The following is a 20,660-nucleotide window of genomic DNA, read 5'->3' as shown; positions in this document are numbered from 1 at the left end:
ATTGAATATATATCCGAATTGGATCTTTTTTTTTTTTTCAAATTATATTTTTTTATTAATTAGTATTTAATAATTGAATAAATGTATTTATTAAAATTAAGTTAACTGCATTTTTGTCTTACTGCACTGGTAAAATGATTAAAGATTCATGCAATGTTAAATACATTGATCTTATTTCAAGGATGTTTCATGGAAAACAAAAGCATGCAATGGATGCTGAACACAATCTTAGGGGCTCCATGCATGACATTTTCTAAATTTATAAGCTTCTTTTCTTTTTGGAAAAACTCAATCAAGGCTAAGCATTTCCCAAACTCTTCAGAGTCTCAGAGTTGTAAAAGGACACTTGAATTACCCAGCACTAGTCTGTTTGACACCGTAATAATCAACAGTTATCAGCTCGTGCAGCAGCGTGCATCCATCACAGGGTTAAAACACGCAGACCCTTGCCGTGCCGGCTGTTACCGAAGCCTAATGTAATTCATGGAGACTCAGATTTGTCCACACCTTTGTGAGCTGGAAGCTGGAAAGGGCAGCCAGTCGCTGTCTGTGTTCAGCTGGACTCTTTATGATTTGGTCTGTGCAGTCATAAATCAAGCCGGAGTGATGCCGACGCGCTCGTCGCAGATGGTACGGCTCTCGCTGCCCAATTAACGGGCTGGTTTTGTAGTGGGGCATGCTAGAAAAGAGGAAAAGATCTGGCAGAAGAAAGAAACAAGGGGGAAGAGCTCGAGCACGTGCTTGAAATCTGAAAACAGACACGAAACATCTCAATGTTCAGCTCTCACACTCCAGTCTCAATAAGAGATTCATCATTTAAACATCACATATAACCTCTGGATTCAGAAACGTTTTGAAGCGGTGCCACGCGCTTCAGAGATAAACACATTAATACGATTTCTAATTGACTTATAAATATTTCTTCTGTTTTCAGAAAGGGCTCTGACATCTAAAATAATTAGACACTGAGCAAAAGTTGTATATAGCAGAAAGATATTGTTCTACAATTTATTTATTTTTTTTGCATGCATTTTTTGAAGTTGTCATGTTTTGGTCCATGAAGTGAAGTTAAAGTCGACTTGAGTTAATTCAATGAACCTGAACATGAAATACTTTCTCACTACAGCATAGAGTTTCTAAAGTCTCATGTTCATTTGATGTTTTTGTGCCATAAATGCAGTCGACTGGACTTTGAATATTGCATTACAGACAGTAGGTACAGAAAAAAAAAAAAAAAATAGTTTGCAAAATCTTATCATCATATGCAATATATATTAATTTGATATTTATATGGCCAAAAAGTTATAAATTCTGATAAATGTAAATCAGTGAGCTTTTTAAAAGAGTATAGCAGATGCTTGCATGAAAATGCATATAAATATTAGTTGCCACTCCCAATATTTATTTCCCAATAAAATGTCTTTCAAAACATGTAAAGATATGCAATACAGTAATAAAAGTTTCTCGAAAAAGAGTTGAGTCATCCAAAGCCTGATGATCGTATTTGGTACATTTTAACATGATTCCTCTGAAAAAAAAAATATGGATAATGAAATAAATCTAAGTTGCAATAAGTGTTCATCTTAAAAAAAAAAAAAACTGCGGTAACACTTTATATTCCATTAGTTAATATATTTAGAGTTAACTAATTTAGTTAACATGAACGAAGCAAGAACAATCCTTCTACAGCATTTATTAATCTTAATGTTAATTTCAAAATGTGCATATTAAAGTCAAAAGTTGTGCTTGATAACATTCGTGAATGCACTGTGAATTAGCATGAACTAACAATAAATAACCGTATTTTCATTATCTTAAATTAACAAATGGAATCTAATTCTTAAGTGTTACCAAAATTGCAAATAAAAAAAGTTATAAAGCAAAAAGAGCTTAATGAGCTAAAGGTAAAGTTCTCTCAATCAGATGACAGAAGGTATTCATTAGATTGTGTACAAATGGTTTTGCAGCCGTTTTGTTCATGTTGATGATCTAGAGGCCTATCGGATATGATACAGTGGGCTTTATAGGGTTAAGTATTCAGAGATGTCACATAGCAGTGGCTGTAGTAGAGAAAAGCGTCTCTGCGGAGGAGAGAAATGAATTAATGTGTCTTGCTTCAGCGCTGTCACAGCCAGCCATCTAGAGAATCCAGTGTAAATATTCCCTCTGTCACATTAAACTGTCTAATTGCGTTTCTCAGCCACTCCAAGACACTCTGGATCTCCGACGGTGCTGAAACATGGCCAAATTCATTTATGGCAATCAACAGACTGAACGTGTGCTTGTCCTGCGGTGGTCTATTCCTGGAATGAGAAATGTAGTGTGTTTCTGATGCACGGACAGCTTGTTAGAGCTGCAAACATCACTAGCACTAATACTCATCATTAACCTACAGCCCCAAATGTTTCCGATACTGTTTGTGCTACAAAAAGCATGCATTTTTCACATTCAGATCGATAGTGGGTTCATGGCAATCGTCAACTGTCTATTGACCCTCCAGTCTTCAGGTGAGCAATTGAACTGCTTCTCTAAAGGGTCCGCCAAACAAAACACCTCTCACTTTGTGTTCTTTCTTCAACCACCCTAGAAATTGATTGCATTGTGCAGAGTGCCCTCCACATATAATCAAAAGGAAGGTGGCCAGCTGCGATGGGAAGCTGTGCCTTTGAGATGGAGTGCCTTCATGAAGTGTAGAGAACCGAAGCGTTTCAGCAGAAGATGCATGCTGCTTCCACGAGGGGATGTGTGAATTGCAAAGAGGTAAACAACAATCAAATGTTCAGTCCGCAAAGAGAGACATTTTTTGCAATTCATTTCGCAAAATCGGACACTAGGATATTTTTATGCCCATTTGTTGACCTGTTTTGAGTCTGATGCCCACCCAACACTTCTGAGTTGTCTTGAAAGTGATCATGCAAAAAGTCAAAATATGAGTCCAAACAAAAACGAACAAAATATGAGACCATAATCTATAAGAACGCTTACTCCAGTGAAAATGTCCATCTCTACTGTTGTCACTCACATCGAAATCCACACACAGATTTGTGTAGCGCTCTCTTGACTGTTTTGGCTTGTAAATGGTGCAGGTTTCTCTCCTTATTCAGACCAGTTGACTTTTTCACTGGAGGAAGCGTTATTGTGGATCAATCCTTTGTTTTCTGCCAAAATATCAATAGTCAGTAAAGTTAAAACATCTTAATAACGGATTTGTTTCTTATAAACACGCAGCTTTTGGCTTCACAAGACATTAGTTGCTGGACTGGAGTGGTGTGGATTACTTGTTGATTACTGTGATATTTTTTTATCAGCTGTTGGACTCTCATTCTGACGGCACCCATTCACTGCAAATCTGAGCAAGTGATGGAATGCTACATTTCAACAAATCTTTTCCAATATAGAATCAAAGTCATCTGCATCCTGAACTAAGTTCGCTAGCTACTCTTTAAACTGTTCCCCCATCATGAGTATGTGACACACTTGTGTTGCATTGTGAATAGTGTTATGCAACCTACACAATGACGGTAAGATGTTCTGAGTTTATTTAGAACATTGCTGTATTGTTGCTAGGTGATTCTGAGCGGTTACTAAGATGATCTTTGTGTTTTCAAGTGCACTAATACATGTGGCTTCACCTATTATAACATCTGCTATTGTAGAAAAGATATTGCACAGATGGTTGCTGTCAAAAATTAATATTATGAGCAATAAGTAATAGTGATGCTTACCTTAGAAAGAATGATTGCACTGCGACACAATTTATTCCAGACTGGTTTCATAACTATAAGTACTGCATCAAGCATTTTTATCTGTTGTTGCCATTTAAATGGTCTTAAATTACCCATCTCAACATTTGCAAGATGCTCCCAAGACTCATTTAAATGTAAATGTAAAATATTAATGTAAGTCTTAGCAGGATTATCTTAATGTTAGTGCTTTCTCCTCCTCGCTGACAGCTTCTGATTATTTCAGTCAGCTATATTAATGCTATTTGCTTAGGCATGTAAGTTTTACTTATGCTCAGTACTAAAAGTCATTCACGACCAAAAATCCCCAGTCTTGCATTGAAGGAGGGGCCTGAACCATATCTAGAGACCAGAATTTACTCACCTTCAGACCATCCAAGATGTATTGTACATGAGTTTGGATCCTTTGCAGTGAATGGATGCCGTCAGAATAATAATATTTAAAAAAATCAACTGATAAAAACATCAAAATAATCTAAAGATAATCTGCATTACTTCCTCATTTATATATCATCTTGCAGTGAATGGGTGCCATCAGAATGAGAGTCCAAACAGCTGATAAAACATCACAATAATCTACAAGTAAACCACACCATTCCAGTCCAAGACGTTGATAAGTTTGTTTCTTCATCAGTTTTGGAGAAATGTAGCATTACTTCACTTGCTCACCAATCCTCTGCAGCGGATGGGTGCCGTCAGAATGAGAGTCCAAACAGCTGATAAAAACATCATAATAATCTTCAAAAAATCCACAAAACTCCAGTTTTATAGACCAGAATATCAAAGATTTGAAGTTTGAAGAATATAACAAAGATATGCATCACCTCCTCACCAATATATCCTCTTGCAGTGAATGGGTGCCGTCAGAATGAGGGTTCAAACAGCTGATTAAAACAATAATAATAATAATAATAAAACTTAAAATGCACTAGCAACTACCAACAAAGGCTTAGTATTATATCAGTAAGTTTTGTATAAGCAAAAATCTGATTGATGCTCCAGTACAGCAGCCAAGACACATTTTGCAGCCACTAAACTGCATAAATATCATTTGTCAGAGGCATGGTTTAAAGATTTTTTTTTTTACCTTCCTTAATGTTTCTTTTCCAGCCTCTTTTTATTGACTTCCCGCATGTGCCCTTTCCCACTGAGATTCATTTTTAAATGTCACCTTGAAGAATCTAGTAATTATTCATGTCTTTTCTTTGCAAGTGGTGTTCCAATTGTTCCTCTAACCTTTCTATTGCTTTAGATGTAGATGATATTACACACCGGGTGGTGTTGAGTGTTTTCCTGCACCAGAATATTCTGCATCACAGCAATTAATTGCTTCTTTTGGACTGTTTATATACACAATGTGAAAAGGACAAGCGGCTATTGTTAGAATTGATGAAAAACAAAAGGCAAATGGGTTCTGTGTCGCGCACAGGGAATTTCAATGCCGTCTTGCTTGAGGAAGCGTTGCACATATGCTAGTACGCTTGTTACAAACAAAGTCATCAAGCAATGAAGTGATACATGCAGTCGCTTGTGGAGAATATAAATTCATCAGAGACAGCGAGCGCTGAAGCATGAACTAGAGTTTCATGCTAACTAAAAAAATGGGAATCTAAAACACAGCAGTTGCTGTTATGAATGTCTCAGTGTGTTTTGCAGTTGCTAGGGTGTTCTGAGTGGTTGCTAAGGGTGTTGTGGGCAGTTATGGTTCTTAGTGTGTTTCTGGATTGTTGCCAGGGTCTTGGGGAACCCTAGATGATGCTTGGTGGTTGCTATGGTGTAGCTAGGGTGTAGTTGGTTACAAAGGGTTGGAGATTTTGAAATGTGTTGCTACACTGTTGCAATAGTGCGATGTATGGTTACTATGTTGTCTTTGCTGGTTGCTATGATATTGATAGACAGTTGGTAGGGTTTTCTACATGGTTGCAAGTGGAACACTAGCTGTTGTTTAATGGTTACTAGTGTAATGGAGGCCAGCAAGTAGAGGCTGTGCAGGAGCTCCATGCTGGAGACACGGGTTCGAGGCCCACTCGGCGCGAGTGCGAGGTTTGGCGGTGAGGGCCTGGGAGAGAAGGGTTGCATTGGTGCCGTGACCCGGATGAGAGTGAGGTTTAGGGGGGTGAGTATAACGGAGGCCAACAAGTAGGTGCTGTACAGGAGCTCCATGCTGGAGACCCGGGTTCAAGGCCCACTCGGAGCGAGTGTGAGGTGTGGTGGTGAGGGCCTGGGAGGAAAGGGTTACATCATTGGTGCCGTGACCCGGATGAGAGTGATGTTTAGGGGGGTGAGTGTAACGGAGGCAAGCAAGTAGGTGCTTTGCAGGTAAACCTCACTCATCTCAAGGCACCCACTAGGGACAGACGCTAATGGCTGTAGTGATTTAGCCTCCTTGTTAGTGTGTCCGCCTCCCATGCAGGAGACACAGGTTCGAGCCCTGCTCGGAGCAAGTGCGAGGTGTGGTGGTGAAGACCCGGGAGAGAGGGGTTACACTAGGATGTTGTTAAATGCTAATGTGTCTTTACTGCTTGCTAGAATGTTGATGGGTAGTTCCAAGGGTGCAGCTAAGCTAATGCTATGGTGTCTTTGCAGGTTGCTAGGATGTTGATAGGCAGTTGCTATGCTGTTATTAATAGTTGCTAGGACATCACTAAGGATTTCTGAGACATTTAGGTGTACTGCTACATAGTTGCAAAAGTATAGTGGATAGTAACTAGGATGTCCTCACTAGTTGCTTGGATGTTGATGTAAATGCTAGGGATTCCTTTCTGGTTGCTAGGATGTTAATAAGCAGTTGCTAGGGTGTTATGTGGTTGCTAGGACACTGCTTAGGTGTTCTTAGATATTTTTAGTACATTACTACATCGTTGCAATAGTGCCGTGGATAGTTACTGGGATGCCTTTGTTGGTTGCTAGAATGTTGTTAGGTAGTTGCAAAGACACTGCTAAGCAAATACTATGGTTTCTTTGGTGGTTGCTAGGACATTTTTTGGGTGTTTTTTTATGCAATGTTTTTGCAATGGTGTGGTGATGTTAATAGGCATTGCTAGGGTGTTGCTATGGTTTTTTGCTGGTTGCTAGTGTGTTTTAGGAAGTTGACAGGACATTAGTAAGTGTGTTCTAAGGAGGGAGTGACAGGACATTAGTAAGGTGTTCTAAAATAGTTTTTTTTAGTGTGTTGCTACATTGTTGCAATGGTGTGATGGATCTTTGCTATGTTTGATGTTGACAGGCAGTTGCTAGGGTGGTTGATAGGACATTGGTAAGATTTGTGAATTGTTTTTAGTTTATTTTTGCAGACATTTTATTGAAAATTGCAAGTCTGATCAGTCAATAAATAAGCCTCCACAAGCTTGATTAAATGATTGTATCATTCAATTAACACTTATGTTTAATAAGTCCACTGATGATAGTCTGCGCAGCTCAACCGCAAAAGCTGCTAATACCATGTCTTTGTTTCTTTTTTTATGAAAGGTGAGACAGTTCACGGTCACCATATGGTCAATTCAGTGTAAGTGCATTAAGAATTACTCTGCGGATTAAATATAACCAGGTCTCAGATGAGCCAGGGGGGCGGCGAGGAGGCTGTGTCATTTCCCCCACATTAATAATTCACTCAATTTATAGTAGCGCAGACAGCTTGGTGCTAATCTATGGCTTTACGCGGGAGAAGATTAATTTAACCCTTCCGTCATATACATTAGTGATATTACAGTGGGCTAATGCATATTGATAAAATGCAGCAGGGGATGTTGTTACTGCATGTTATTAAAGAACCTCGTAAAATGAAAACTGATAGGATGAAAGAACACCGAATCAATTTCTATTACAAGATCAGGCCGATAACAAACAGCCTTGAAACCGACCGTTTGTTCTGACAATTACAACTCCATTGATCCGTTCAGCTGGGTTTTAAACGATTACTCCCACACCGGCACGCCTGAGTAAATGACTCTTGGCTTTTACTGCATGTGTCGCTTAAGTGCTCCATTAGGAGTGGCTTTACAGAGAAAGAGGCCCGTGCGCCAAGTCTTCCTAAATGACCGGCTACTCTGCATTGATCTCCCATAATGCAACAGAATCTTGTGGGAGATGGAGGAATAAAGGAAGGATTAAAGTCAGCCACAAGAGCTGTGTCACATCCCAATTCTGCACCAAGGTGACAATAAACAGGACCTTTCATTCAGATAAAACCCTCCCAGGACCAGACAGTGGCAGTCGGGTCAACCATGGAGAGTTAGAGAATGAAAGCTGTGTTTCTTTCTTTCTTTTTTTTTTCTTTTGTCTTTTTAAGACAATACAGGTATGGAATGAATGATTTGAATCCAGTAAAAATACCTCATTTTAATGTTAGTAAAAGTTTTAGTAATTTTGTTAGTTTTTATGTTTGTAATTTTCTTAGTGTATTTTATATACATGTATGTATTAATTGAAACATATGTTTATATTATCAGTAAGTTTATAGAAAACAATTTTTGGTTTCTATAATTCTTTAGATATATAGTTTTTATAAATGTTTATGTCAGCTTTAAAATATATTTTAAAATATCAAATATTTTACATGCATATAGATCTAGATATATGCAGTACAGACCAAAAGTTTGGAAACGTTACTATTTTTAATGTTTTTGAAAGAAGTTTATTTTGCTCATCAAGCCTGCATTTATTTGATCAAAAAAAAAATATTGTGAAATATTATTACAGTTTAAAATAACTGTTTTTAAATGTATTATACTTTAAATTATCATTTATTTCTGTGATGCAAAGCTGAATTTTTAGGATCATTATCACATGATCCTTTAGAAATCATTCTAATATGATGATTCATTATCAAAGTTGGAAACAGTTCTGCGGCTTAATATTTTTTTCAGAACATGTGATACTTTCTTAGGATACTTTGATGAATAAAAAGTAAAAAAAAGAAAAAGGAAAAAAAAGATGCTATGTTTTTAAAATATAAATATTTTGTAATAACAATATACACTACTGGCCAGTAATTTGGGGTCAGTAATTTTTTCTTTTTAAATAAAATCAATACTTTTATTCAGCAAGGATGTGTTAAATTGATAAAAAGTGATAGTAAAGAAAATATATTATTAGAATATATATTATTATATATTTTTTTTGAATAAATGCAGTTCTTTTTAACCTTTTATTGATCAAATATATTAGACAGCAGAACTGTTTCCCACACTCATAATAAATCAGAATATTAGAATGATTTCTAAATGATCATGTGATCGACTGATGTTACATGTGACACTGAAGGCTGTAGGAATGATGCTGAAAATTCAGCTTTGCATCACAGGAATAAATTATTTTTTTAAGTATATTCAAATAGTAAACTATTATTTTAAGTTGTAATAATATTTCACAATATTACAGTTTTTTCTGTATTTTTGATCAAATAAATGCAAGATTGATGAGCACATTAAAAATAGTAATGTTTCCAAACTTTTGGTCTGTACTGTATATGAATTGAATTTCACCTAGTTTTGGTCAATTTTAAACCATTCATTTCCCTCAACTATTTAGACATCCATTTAAACTCGGGCATGATGGGCATCCTCAGCAGATTTGTGAGTGGTGCTCGACCCTCATTCAGTCAGACTCCTGGAGCATCAAGGTGCTTAAGGAACGAGGAGTGTCTTTCTTCAAGGAGTGTCTGGAGCGGAAATGCCTCTGACAACATAAGACAGAAGACCCTCGCAGCCGCTGGCATTAGTTTGATAAGCTGTGGTCCGGCGGCTGCGGCGGCCACGATAATTTATTGTGACTTCCACTCCATCCTCATTCTGTGACACCTTTCTGCGAATGCACTGACAAGTCAATCTCTTGGCAATGCATTGCTCAGCCGCTTTATCTTAAACCAGCAGCACTCCTGTGGAAGAACAGCCATATTTTAAACTCTGGTGTCTCATAAGAAGCCGTGGATGCATTGGAACGGCAGTGTGTGTGTGTGTGTGTGTGTGTGTGTGTGTGAGGCATTAACGCTTTATTGATTCTGCTCTGCCCTTCATGTGAGCGTTCAGCGCTGAACTCCTCTGTTTCATTGACTGATCTCGTTGATAAGTTCATGTCATTGTCGGCTTGACAAAAATGGCCAGTTGTCTGTGCTGTTTGATGGATATGATATTCAACACACTCTAAATAGTGTTTGCGGTTCATATATACCAGCTGTATTTCACATGAGTGGAAGCTCTTCATGGTGTGGATTCCCGAAGCCTCTGCTGTTCATAAATTTTAACATTCTAGTTTAGTTCCTTCAGTAGTGCTGAATGATGGAATTTTAGCATTTTAGTTTTGCATGAACATTTTTCATTTTGTCTTTGAAATTCACAATCAAACAGTTTTTGTTACTATTCCTTTAAGATTTCTATATAATAAAAGCCTTTAATAGAGATAAAGCTTATTTAAATGACAATACTTTTTATTTTACAATAAACATATTTTCTTATGAGCATTTTTGGTTTATTAATTTTTTTACATTTAAATAAATATGCTTAGGGATTTTGTTTTATTGTTTTCTTCATTAATTCCCTTTCATTTTAATGCATAGTTTGACTAAATCGATTAAAATAAACTTTATTTTTAATTAAATTTTCCTTTTAATTATTCACTTTTATTTTTTTTATATTTTCTTATTTAAAAAAATAGTTATTCTTAAACTATTATCAATATAAAAATATTATTATGCATAAAGAAAGTGAAGCCTATTTTTAGGTCCATTAAGAATCTTGTGTCGCTGCATTACTGTCATGTTTTTATTTTATTTTATTTTATACAGTTAACTATTAAATAATAATTAATTAATTAAATAATGATTAAGTAAATACTAATATTATTAAAAATATATTTTAATTCTATTTAAATAAATGTGCTTAAAAATTTCCCTCATTCTAATTTTAATGTATAGTTTTACTAATTGATTAAAAAAATAATAATAATTTCGTATAAAATGTTATGCATAAAGAAAATGAAACCTATTTTTTAGGTATATTAAGATTTTTGTGTTATAATATTCTTTGCATGTAAACATTTTTATCATAAATATTTAATCCTATTATTATTATTATCTTTTCTCCTTTTGATGTAATTTTTAAATATGACCTGGACATACTTTTTGTCAATTTTTGTGAGATCCACCTAAATAGAATTCATTGTATCTTTAAGATACAGGCCTACTGTTTTTCCTAGAAGAGAAGAACCATGTTTTGTGAGCATGGCATTGAATCTGTCCTAGTTATTTTTCTATTATTATTTCATATTTGCCTTCAAAATTAATTCTCAGTGTCTTTGATATCATATTTAAGTATAAGTGAAAATATACTTGCACACAGTACATTGAAAACCACTTTTTCTATATTGCAAATTGTGTCGCCTCGGCTGATCGTGATGGTTTATTATTGCCTTGCACTGAATCCTCCATGACAAGTGCACTTTACCTGCTCTCTATTTTTACAGCACTAGACAAGGTGCATTTAGAGTGCCCCTTTTAGAAATCAGCCTTATTTCTCTCCAAACCATTCTAATAGCATGCGGCGTGTTTAGCAGGGATGAGGATGTAGAGAGGGAAACGATGTTATTTGTGTGATGCACCTCTGGTCATTACGCACTGAAAGCTTGACACATGCTTTCTATTAAGGGGAGATATGATGCACTGAGCCCACATGCTCGGACCATCATGTCCCTGACACTTCATGAACCCCACAGATCAATAAAAGCATCATATCGCTCAACATTGCGACAGAGCAGCATCTCTAACTGCACAGATGTGGTTCAGTCCGCCTCAGCACTGGTTTGACCTACAGTATTTCAGATGCCGGTGAAAATACAGCGGCAAATGTAACTTGCACATATATTTAATGTTTGATCAATATTACTGCATGCTATGTCCCTAGCCTCCCTACAAATTACATTAAAAAAACATCTGAATTCTTCCAGGTCTCAAACTTTTGAGCAGCTGTATATAGCCTTAACCTTTTCAGAACTGAAGTTCAGCGTGATGTTTCCAAAGTAATCGTGTGTTCATGACTTAGGGAATTACTGTTTGCCGGCATGTTGAGCTGTGTGTGTTTTGTGTGTGCATTCCTAAATTCAGTGAGGAAGGTGTTTACTTGGAAAGAACCCCACAGAGACAGACGCAGCCAAGCTTCCCGTGAGAGAAAGCGCCAAGGTGCTAATCAACCCAGGCAGAAGGAAGATTGTTTGGAGCTCACAGAGTTTGGCAGCGAAAGCCAATGACCAGAAAAATCCTCTCTACACTCCAGCGGTCACTTCGACTGCAGTCGGACACCAGGAAGTGGAGAGGTCGTGGACAGAGTAGCACCCCGTCACTGGAATGATTGCTCTCTCTGAGGAGAAGGTGGCTCTTCTTCTCTGTCAGCGTGTAAATGTCCTCTGCATGGTGAGTTTACTCTCCACTTCTTGATGAACCACAGAAAGAGAGACTTGGCCTTGGGCTGATATCATAGTCTCACGCAGACTTTGTTGTATAGGCATACAATCTTGTCCACATTGCAGAAAAATGCCCACTTAGACAGAAATCTCCTCCTGGCCAACCTCAGTTTGTGTTCATGTAATACATACACTACCGGTCTGAAGTTTTTATTTTTAATGTTTTTTAAAGAAATCTCTTCTGCTCACTTGATGCAAAGTACAGCAAAAAAAAAAAAAAAGAACAGTAACATTTTTAAATATTTTTACTATATATATTTTTTTTTTTACATTTTTAATTTATTTTTATTAATTTTTATTAATTCTAATATTTGGTTTGTTGCTCAAATTTGTATTTTTTTATAATTATTATTATTTAGTATAATTTTTTCAGGTTTCTTTGATAAAAAGAAAGTTAAGAAGAACAGAATTTATCTGAAATGGTTTTATTTGTAACATTATAAGTATCTTTATTATTATCTTTTGATAAATTCAAAACATCCTTGCTAAATAGAAGTATTAATTTCTATAATTTCTTTTACCTAAATAATAATAATAATTATACTGACTCTACGTTTTTGAATGGTATATATTGTTACAAAAGCTTTTTATTTAGATGCTGATCTATTGATATTTCTATTCATCAAAAAAATCCTCAAAAAAAAAAAAAAAACTCAACTGTTTTAAATATCGATAATAATAATAATATGCAGGAAATCAGCATATCAGAATGATTTCTTAAGGATAATGTGGAACTGAAGACTGGAGTAATGATGTTGAAAATTCAGCTTTAATCACAGGAATAATTTACATTTTACTATATACATTTATATAGAGAGCAGTTATTTTAAATAAAAAAAAATATTTCATGATATTACTGCTTTTGCTGTACTTTGGATCTAATAAATGCAGGCTTGGTGAGCAGAAGATGCTTCTTTGAAAAACATTAAAAATCTTACTGTTCAAAATCTTTTGACTGATAGTGTATTTCATAAATATTTGTAATTAACAAAACCCTATCTTGAATTTTCTTTGCTGGTTTGCAAAAAGGTGCAATATTACATTTGTACATATATAAGTATTAGACAATTTAACCCAACATAAACAAGAAATCTTGCCTTGGCAACTAACTGAAATATGTTTGCTTAAAAATTTCCATTAAAATAACAAGGAAAATAAATGGAATACAATTGAAATAAATAAATAACTGAATTAACAATATTAAATGTAAAATAATACGAAAAAATAAATAAATATAAATAAATAAATAAGAAATAACAATAATAATGAAAATTACAAAATGCACATGTCAAAATAAATAAATATGCAAATGATGCCAAGTTCAAAAATATATTTTAACAACTATTAACTTTTTCACCAACAAATTTTAAAAGCATTGGATCAGTGAAAATACCATTTTAGACACAAAATGTCACTTAAGTATTTTTTCATTTATATTCTGTTATTTAAAGCACTTTTTTATTAATCGGTTTCAGTCAGTACTGGATATTTCATTGTACACGCTCATTTATACACTGTAAGTTATTAAGTAGTTTTTACAAGAAAATACCATTTCAATCTTTCTACTTCAAAACCGAATTGAATTGAATTTTATTAGACAGTAACAGAAATAAATGCATAACAAGATAACATCACAGTGGCAATTATACATTAGTCAGAACTGTCGAGGATAACACAAGAAAGTTGCACAGTTATTTCCATTGTGGTCCTTACAATGTGTTGCTTGCCATTTCCAATTAATTGTGAAATTTAATAGTAAAATCTAAGTGAAAATTGATTCTACACCAATTAGTTTTTTTCAGAATACTATTTTTGCATTTAGATATATTTGCCATCATCTGACACTCACTTAAAGGTATATAATCTGTAAAATATCTCTTATCTGTTTATTTTTATTTTGTATTTTTATTAAAATGTTGGGATGTCTGAATTCACTTGATACATAAAAAATGATTGACATCAGTGTTTTTGTTTTTAAGACTATTTTTTAATAGCTTAGAATTCTTTTATAATTATCATTTATTTTCCATAATATGAAAATAATTTCGACTTTTTATATACTAAAATAACATTTAATAATATTTAAAAGTATATATCTATAAGGACATCTAAAATATGACAAGTCCTTCATCTTTAGGCTTATTATTACTAATAGTCTACATAGATCTCTTATATGGCATATTTGGCAGATCTGAAATGTTCATTATGTTAGCTGGGAGCATCCTGACACTCTTGATGAACTGATTTAAAGCTATGAAGCCTGATTCTGGAGATTGCACGGGGCCAATCACATTAGAGCTTGCTGTTTGAAGAAAGACTCAGAGTTTTGTGTAATATGCATCAGAGAGTCTGCGGACACTGGGAATCCTGATGTGGTGTTCAAGACCAATGGTTTGGAAAATGAAACCCTGAAATGCTGCTTACATGTTCATCTTCATTCTGTGTATTTCTGTAAATAGCAGATATTCTCAGCGGAATCATTATCCTGCCATTTCTCTCTCTCTCTCTCTCTCTCTCTCTCTATAGTTTCTCCATTTCTCTCTGCTATAAGCATTGCCATGGGCAACAAGACAATTTCACATCTCTTACTTCTCTTCTTATGCAGACATGAGTAGTTCTGGCCATCAGGATCCAAAATTAACTCTAAACAAGAGTGCAGATTGGCTTTGGTGAAACAATTAAACTAACAGATTGGTAATTTTATGGTAATTTTTCTAATTATTGGGGGGGTTGTCCCCCCTCAATGTCTATGGTGGCTACAGCCCTGCTATAGATAAAATTGTAACCAATGCCATTTTTAGATGATTTTAGTCCAAATCGTCAGTATGTTAAAGCTTTGCAGAGATTCAGCCTCAGATGCAGTTAGGCATCAAGTCAGCTGTTTTGTTGATGCGTTAAACCACTTCATATTTCGACACGAAATCCATTACTTTTTGCCAACATGATCTGAAGATGATCTGGACCAAATTGGACCAACTAGATCTAGGAGTTCGAAAAAGAAGGTTAAAAAAATTATGGCATAATTGGTATCCGATACAAGCAATCTATAAAGTCTAGTTTCATGACAAAAGGAAAAACTAATCAAAAACATTAGAATTTTTTTTTTTTTGTATTTATTATAATAATTGTCTACAAGGTGGCCTGAGGGCACGGAGCTGATGACACATAATGAGTTTTTTAACGATACGTGAAAGCGTTCGTCAAATATTGCATTTTACAACAAAATTCTAAATGGTTGATGCTCAAAAAGGACCACATGGGAAAATTGTTCAACTTATCTAAAGAACCTAAAGATTCTTGTGATTTTCGGCCAAGACATTCATATAATCAAAAATAGTAATTTTTCATACCTCCTGACCACTAGATAGCGCTGTGGTTTGACTAATCAGGTTGAATAACATACTTTTTTTTTTTTTTCAATTTAATCTACATATTAGAATGATTTCTGAAGGATTGTGTGACACTGAAGACTGGAGTAATGATGCTGAAAGAACGTTTGGGACTTTTCTCATAATATTTCAACTTTATTTTTGAAACATTTAGACTTTATTCCCATAATATTAGAACTTTATTATTGTAATATTTCGACTTTATTCTTAAAATATATTGACTTTATTCTCGTAGTATTTCGACTTTATTCTTGTAATATTTCTCGTAATATTTCGACTTTATTCTCGTAATATTTCGACTTTATTCTCGTAATATTTCGACTTTATTCTCGTAATATTTAAACTTTATTCTCATAATATTTCGACTTTATTCTCGTAATATTTCGACTTTATTCTCATAATATTTAAACTTTATTCTTGTAATATTTCAATTTTATTCTCGAAATGTTTTGACTTTATTCTCGTAATATTTCAACTTTATTCTGCTAATATTGAAACTTTATTCTTGTAATATTTAAACTTTATTCTCGTAATATTTCTACTTTATTCTCGTAATATTTCGACTTTATTGTCGTAATATTTAAACTTTATTCTTGTTATATTTTGATTTTATTCTCAAAATGTTTTGACTTTATTCTCGTAATATTGAAACTTTATTCTCGTAATATTTAAACTTTATTCTCGTAATATTTAAACTTTATTCTTGTAATATTTAAACTTTATTCTTGTAATATTTCGATTTTATTCTCGAAATGTTTTGACTTTATTCTCGTAGTATTGCGATTTAATTCTCATAATATTTTGACTTTATTCTCATTATACTTAAACTTTATTCTCTAAATATTTAGACTTTATTCTCGAAATATTACGACTTTGCTCTCGTAATTTTGACTTTATTCTCGAAATATTATGACTTATTTAAAAAAAAAAACTAAACCACTAAAACGCCTTCATAATAGTTGACTCTGGATTTGAAAAAAGTCTTTTACTGCAGTAGGATGGACAGCAAAGAGCAGCAATGTTGTGTTTGTCGGTCTGAAAAGGCCAGTCAACAGCACATTTCCTTCTGTATATGTATATTAGATGATAATTGCCACCCTGGTGTGCATGGATAGCAATTCCTTCTTGAAAATGTCTCAGAAGGGAGCACAAAATGACATGCCGGAGACACACAATTGATTTTGCACAGTGTCAAATTCGGCTCAATAAATTGGACAGACATGTCTGTCATTCTACAAATCCCCCTGCTCCGCTGTCTAGCTCGCTCTACTGAACCTTGATCACGATTTGAAGACCACGGTTTTGTGTCAACAGTTGTAAAGCGCAGATATGGCACCGGCAGAGGCTGAAAGACAAACAGAACACTACCTGGCCATTTACATGATGTGCACATGTTGGGTTTTCTCATTAGAGCTACAAAACGTTTGAACGGCAGACAATAATTGCAGGACAAGAAATGTAGATGTGTGGTGCACATTTGGAAAGAACAGATAGGATTGTTTGTGTAGGATTTGAGTTGAGATGAAGCATGTCTGTCTGATTAAAGAGAGCTCGCTCACAGGACTCTCACGAGGGTTCGCCTTCGCCTCTCAGACTGCTAATTACACAGAGAACAATCATAGTGAGCCTACATAGACAGCTACCATTTAAGGCAGCATCCTAACAGAAATGCAACCTCAAGTGAGTGATTTGGAACACTATATAGGTAGCAACTCTGTACAGCTTACAAACATTGCACACAAGAAAGCTTATCAGCATATTAGAATGATTCCTGAAGATCATGTGACACTGAAGACTGGAGGAATGATGCTGAAAATTCAGCTTTGCATCACAGCAATAAATTACATTTTAAAATATATTACAATAGAAAACAGTTTTTTGAAATTGTAATAATATTTCCCAAAATTACTGCTTTTACTGTATTTTTAATCAAATATATGAAGTTTTGGTGAGCAGAAGAGACCTCTGTCGTACTGACCCCAAACTTCTTGCATCTTGCATGGACTTTTAACTCTTTTTGTGAAGGATACAAGTAAAAATGTACTGTATAGAAAATCTAGAATCTTTATTCATTCTTTTATATAACTCTTTTAAAGCTGTACAGTAGCTGAGAGTGAAAATTTCACTAACTCACCAGGAAGAGAAGCTGGGGATTTTACTGTGACTTCATAAGACTGATGAAAATAGTTCAGACTATACTTTTATGCTGCTTTCTTTTCTTTTTGTCCTTTTGCTGCTTATAGCTCCAGTGCTCATTCACTTTCAATTGCTTTGAAAAGAGTGGCTAGTGTATGATGTATTCAGTTTTTGTTATACAAGGAAAAAAGTCATTGGGTCATGCAGTTAGTTATCTGAGCAGGTTGGATCTACCTTAAATAAATACTATGCTGACTGAAGACCTTGTGCGTGAATGATTTAAACTGACTGATCAGACTCATGTCTAGATTTTGTACTTCAAATTGTTCATACTGGTCCATTAAAAAAAAAAAAAATGCAATATTGCAGTAATCATAGAAACAAAGAAGAAAATGTTATTGCTCAGAGTTTGCTCTTTCATGACTCAGATGCACCATATTTAGTTTCAACTTTCTGTGTTGTTAACTTTTGAGGACAAATACGCACAAAACGTATGTTCAGTTATTCAGTCAATCAATCAATTTTCAATCAGAAATCGTAAATTTCACAAACACCCACACACACACACACACACATATATATAGAGAAAGAAAAGTTTACATTAAAACTAAGGGTGAAAATTACATGTGAAATAATATTACATGTGAAATTCTTTAGTAAAAAGACTAACATAGTACTTGTATGTAAAACATACTCCAGTGGTCTTTGTTTTATTAACTACTTCAATATTTATTTACTTTATTTGTTTAGAGAGACAGAGACAGTTGCACTTCATACCTATTATGTTCTGAATGTTCATTTTGTCACTTTCTAATGTTCTGCTGAACATCTGCTTTTGTTTTCCAAGTAAATCACATTGGTTTGGAACGACATGAGTGTGAGTAAATAATGACTGTGTATTTATTTTTGGGTGAGCAATACCTATCAGTACAGTCTCCATTTAATCTCATTGCTGTCTAGATGAAACGACTGAGAAATTCCCGAGTTTCTGCAGTTCTCCATCTCGTCTGATGATCAAACCCGTGGATGAGGAGATGGTGAGGATCATCAGCGGTGCTGGTCAAACATAGCCGCTCTGTTGGTTCATTGTGAGTGTCACATAGTCTATTTTTATCAGCATAGTAAACTTGACTCTGTGCAGCTTGTCACCGGCCGCTGTTCATTCCAGGCTCAAGTTTCCAATTATCAATGTTAAATTGGCTCCTGGCATGAACGAGCGCTTGAGGCTGAAACATTTGGAAGACTGAATGTCCAAATGATGAGACACGGTCGCTGTGTGTGACATGTTTTTAACGCGTGTTGCATGCTTGGTGTACAGCAGCGATACACCATTAACCGTAAGCAGCTCACTGCACTGTCTGGACTGAGTTAGAAATATCTGGGAGAGGCTGCACAGATTTCTAATGAAGTACTTGCAATTATTTTTCTTGTGATATATAACATTAAGCAATATTTACTAATGAACACAAATGATTTTAATGCACTCTTAATGCACTTTTTCCATTCTCTTTGAAGCACTTGAAAAGACTTGAAGTTCAGTCTTTCATCAGTGCACCACTCCCAGCAAGGGGAACTAACATGTTTTCACGGTTACTTGGGCTGAATACATGGCTACAAAGAACCTGCAGTATAAAAGGAGTCAACTTCACCAACAACTTCAATCTTTTCTGGGGCCATAGAGAACTTTTTAAACTGGATGGACTCAACCCAAACAAACTTTTGCTAAAGGAAATATCTATTTCTCCCTCTGTTATCATTGTGTGCCATTCCACTCAACCCTGAATGGCACACACACCTGGACAGAGTATGAGTGACCACAGGACTTAAACAGTAACTTATTCAACACTTAGACTCTTTTTGCTACTGTTGAGCGACTGAAAAAAAAGTCAGATTCCCAGATCTCAGAAAAGACTTTTCCAAACACCCTGAAAACTGCAGTTGTTCATTTCCCTTCTGAATAAGAAAAATCTTGATAACACCATATCGAGCAACTATAGAACAATATAAAGTCTTCCTTTTATAGGCAAGATTATTGAAAAGATAGATTTTTGAACAACTACTTCAACCCAAATAGATACCAAGACAATTTTCAATCTGTTTTCCGACCGCATCAAAGCATTAGAGATATTAGCTCATTAGGATAATAAATGACATTCGCTTTAATTCTGGCAAAATATCAGTGCTGGTATTACTAGATCTCAGTGCTGCTTTGATACTGTCAATCATAACATACTTCCAGAGAGACTTGAAAACTGGGTCGGGCTTTCTGGGATGGTAATCAAATGGTTCAGGTCATACATAGAAGGAAAAGGTTATTATGTACGTATAGGAGAGCATAAGTCTAAGTGGACGTCCATGTCATGTGGAGTCCCACAAGGCTCAATTCTTGCACCGCTCTTGTTTAGCCTGTATATGCTCCCACTAAGTCAAACAATGAGAAATTGCTATGCTGATGATTCCCAGATTCACCTATTGCAGATATACTCACTGAATATAAGGCTAACAGACCACTCAGATGATTAGGATCGAGTCAGAAATACCAAGGGTTCAAACAAAACAAGGGTAGTCTGAAAAACTGTTGGAATCAGCTTCCAGAAGAGATCAGATGTGCCAAAACAATAATCACATTTAAATCCAAACTCATCTCATTAGCTGTGCATTTACTGAATGAGCACTGTGCTACGTTCAAACTGATTGCACTGTATTTTATATATAATCATTTTCTATTTTTAATTGTTTTAAATTAATTTTAAATCGATTTTTAAATAGTAATAATAATAAAAATCCTTGTTAAATTGTTGTTATTATTTATTAGTATTATTATTTTACTTCCTTTTACGTAAAGCACTTTATAAGTAAACTTGCCTTGCCTTATATTTCCTTAATACTTCAATTAACGGTAAGAGATAGGGACTGGCACATTTGATTTGTTTGCATAAAA

The 20,660-nt window shown here is 34.9% G+C and overlaps 1 long non-coding RNA gene across 1 annotated transcript; it reads left to right on the top strand.

Moving 5' to 3' along the window:
• The first annotated feature begins 1,886 nt into the window (after positions 1–1,886).
• LOC113070923 (uncharacterized) lies at positions 1,887–19,845 on the top strand. Its single transcript, XR_003280004.1, has 4 exons — positions 1,887–2,760; positions 11,839–12,144; positions 18,680–18,807; positions 19,235–19,845. It is a non-coding gene; the product is annotated as an uncharacterized LOC113070923 (long non-coding RNA).
• Positions 19,846–20,660: the final 815 nt, after the last annotated feature.

This window comes from Carassius auratus, unplaced genomic scaffold, assembly GCF_003368295.1.
Source record: "Carassius auratus strain Wakin unplaced genomic scaffold, ASM336829v1 scaf_tig00005393, whole genome shotgun sequence".
Taxonomy (NCBI): domain Eukaryota; kingdom Metazoa; phylum Chordata; class Actinopteri; order Cypriniformes; family Cyprinidae; genus Carassius; species Carassius auratus.
This window is presented reverse-complemented; position numbering and strand designations above follow the sequence as displayed.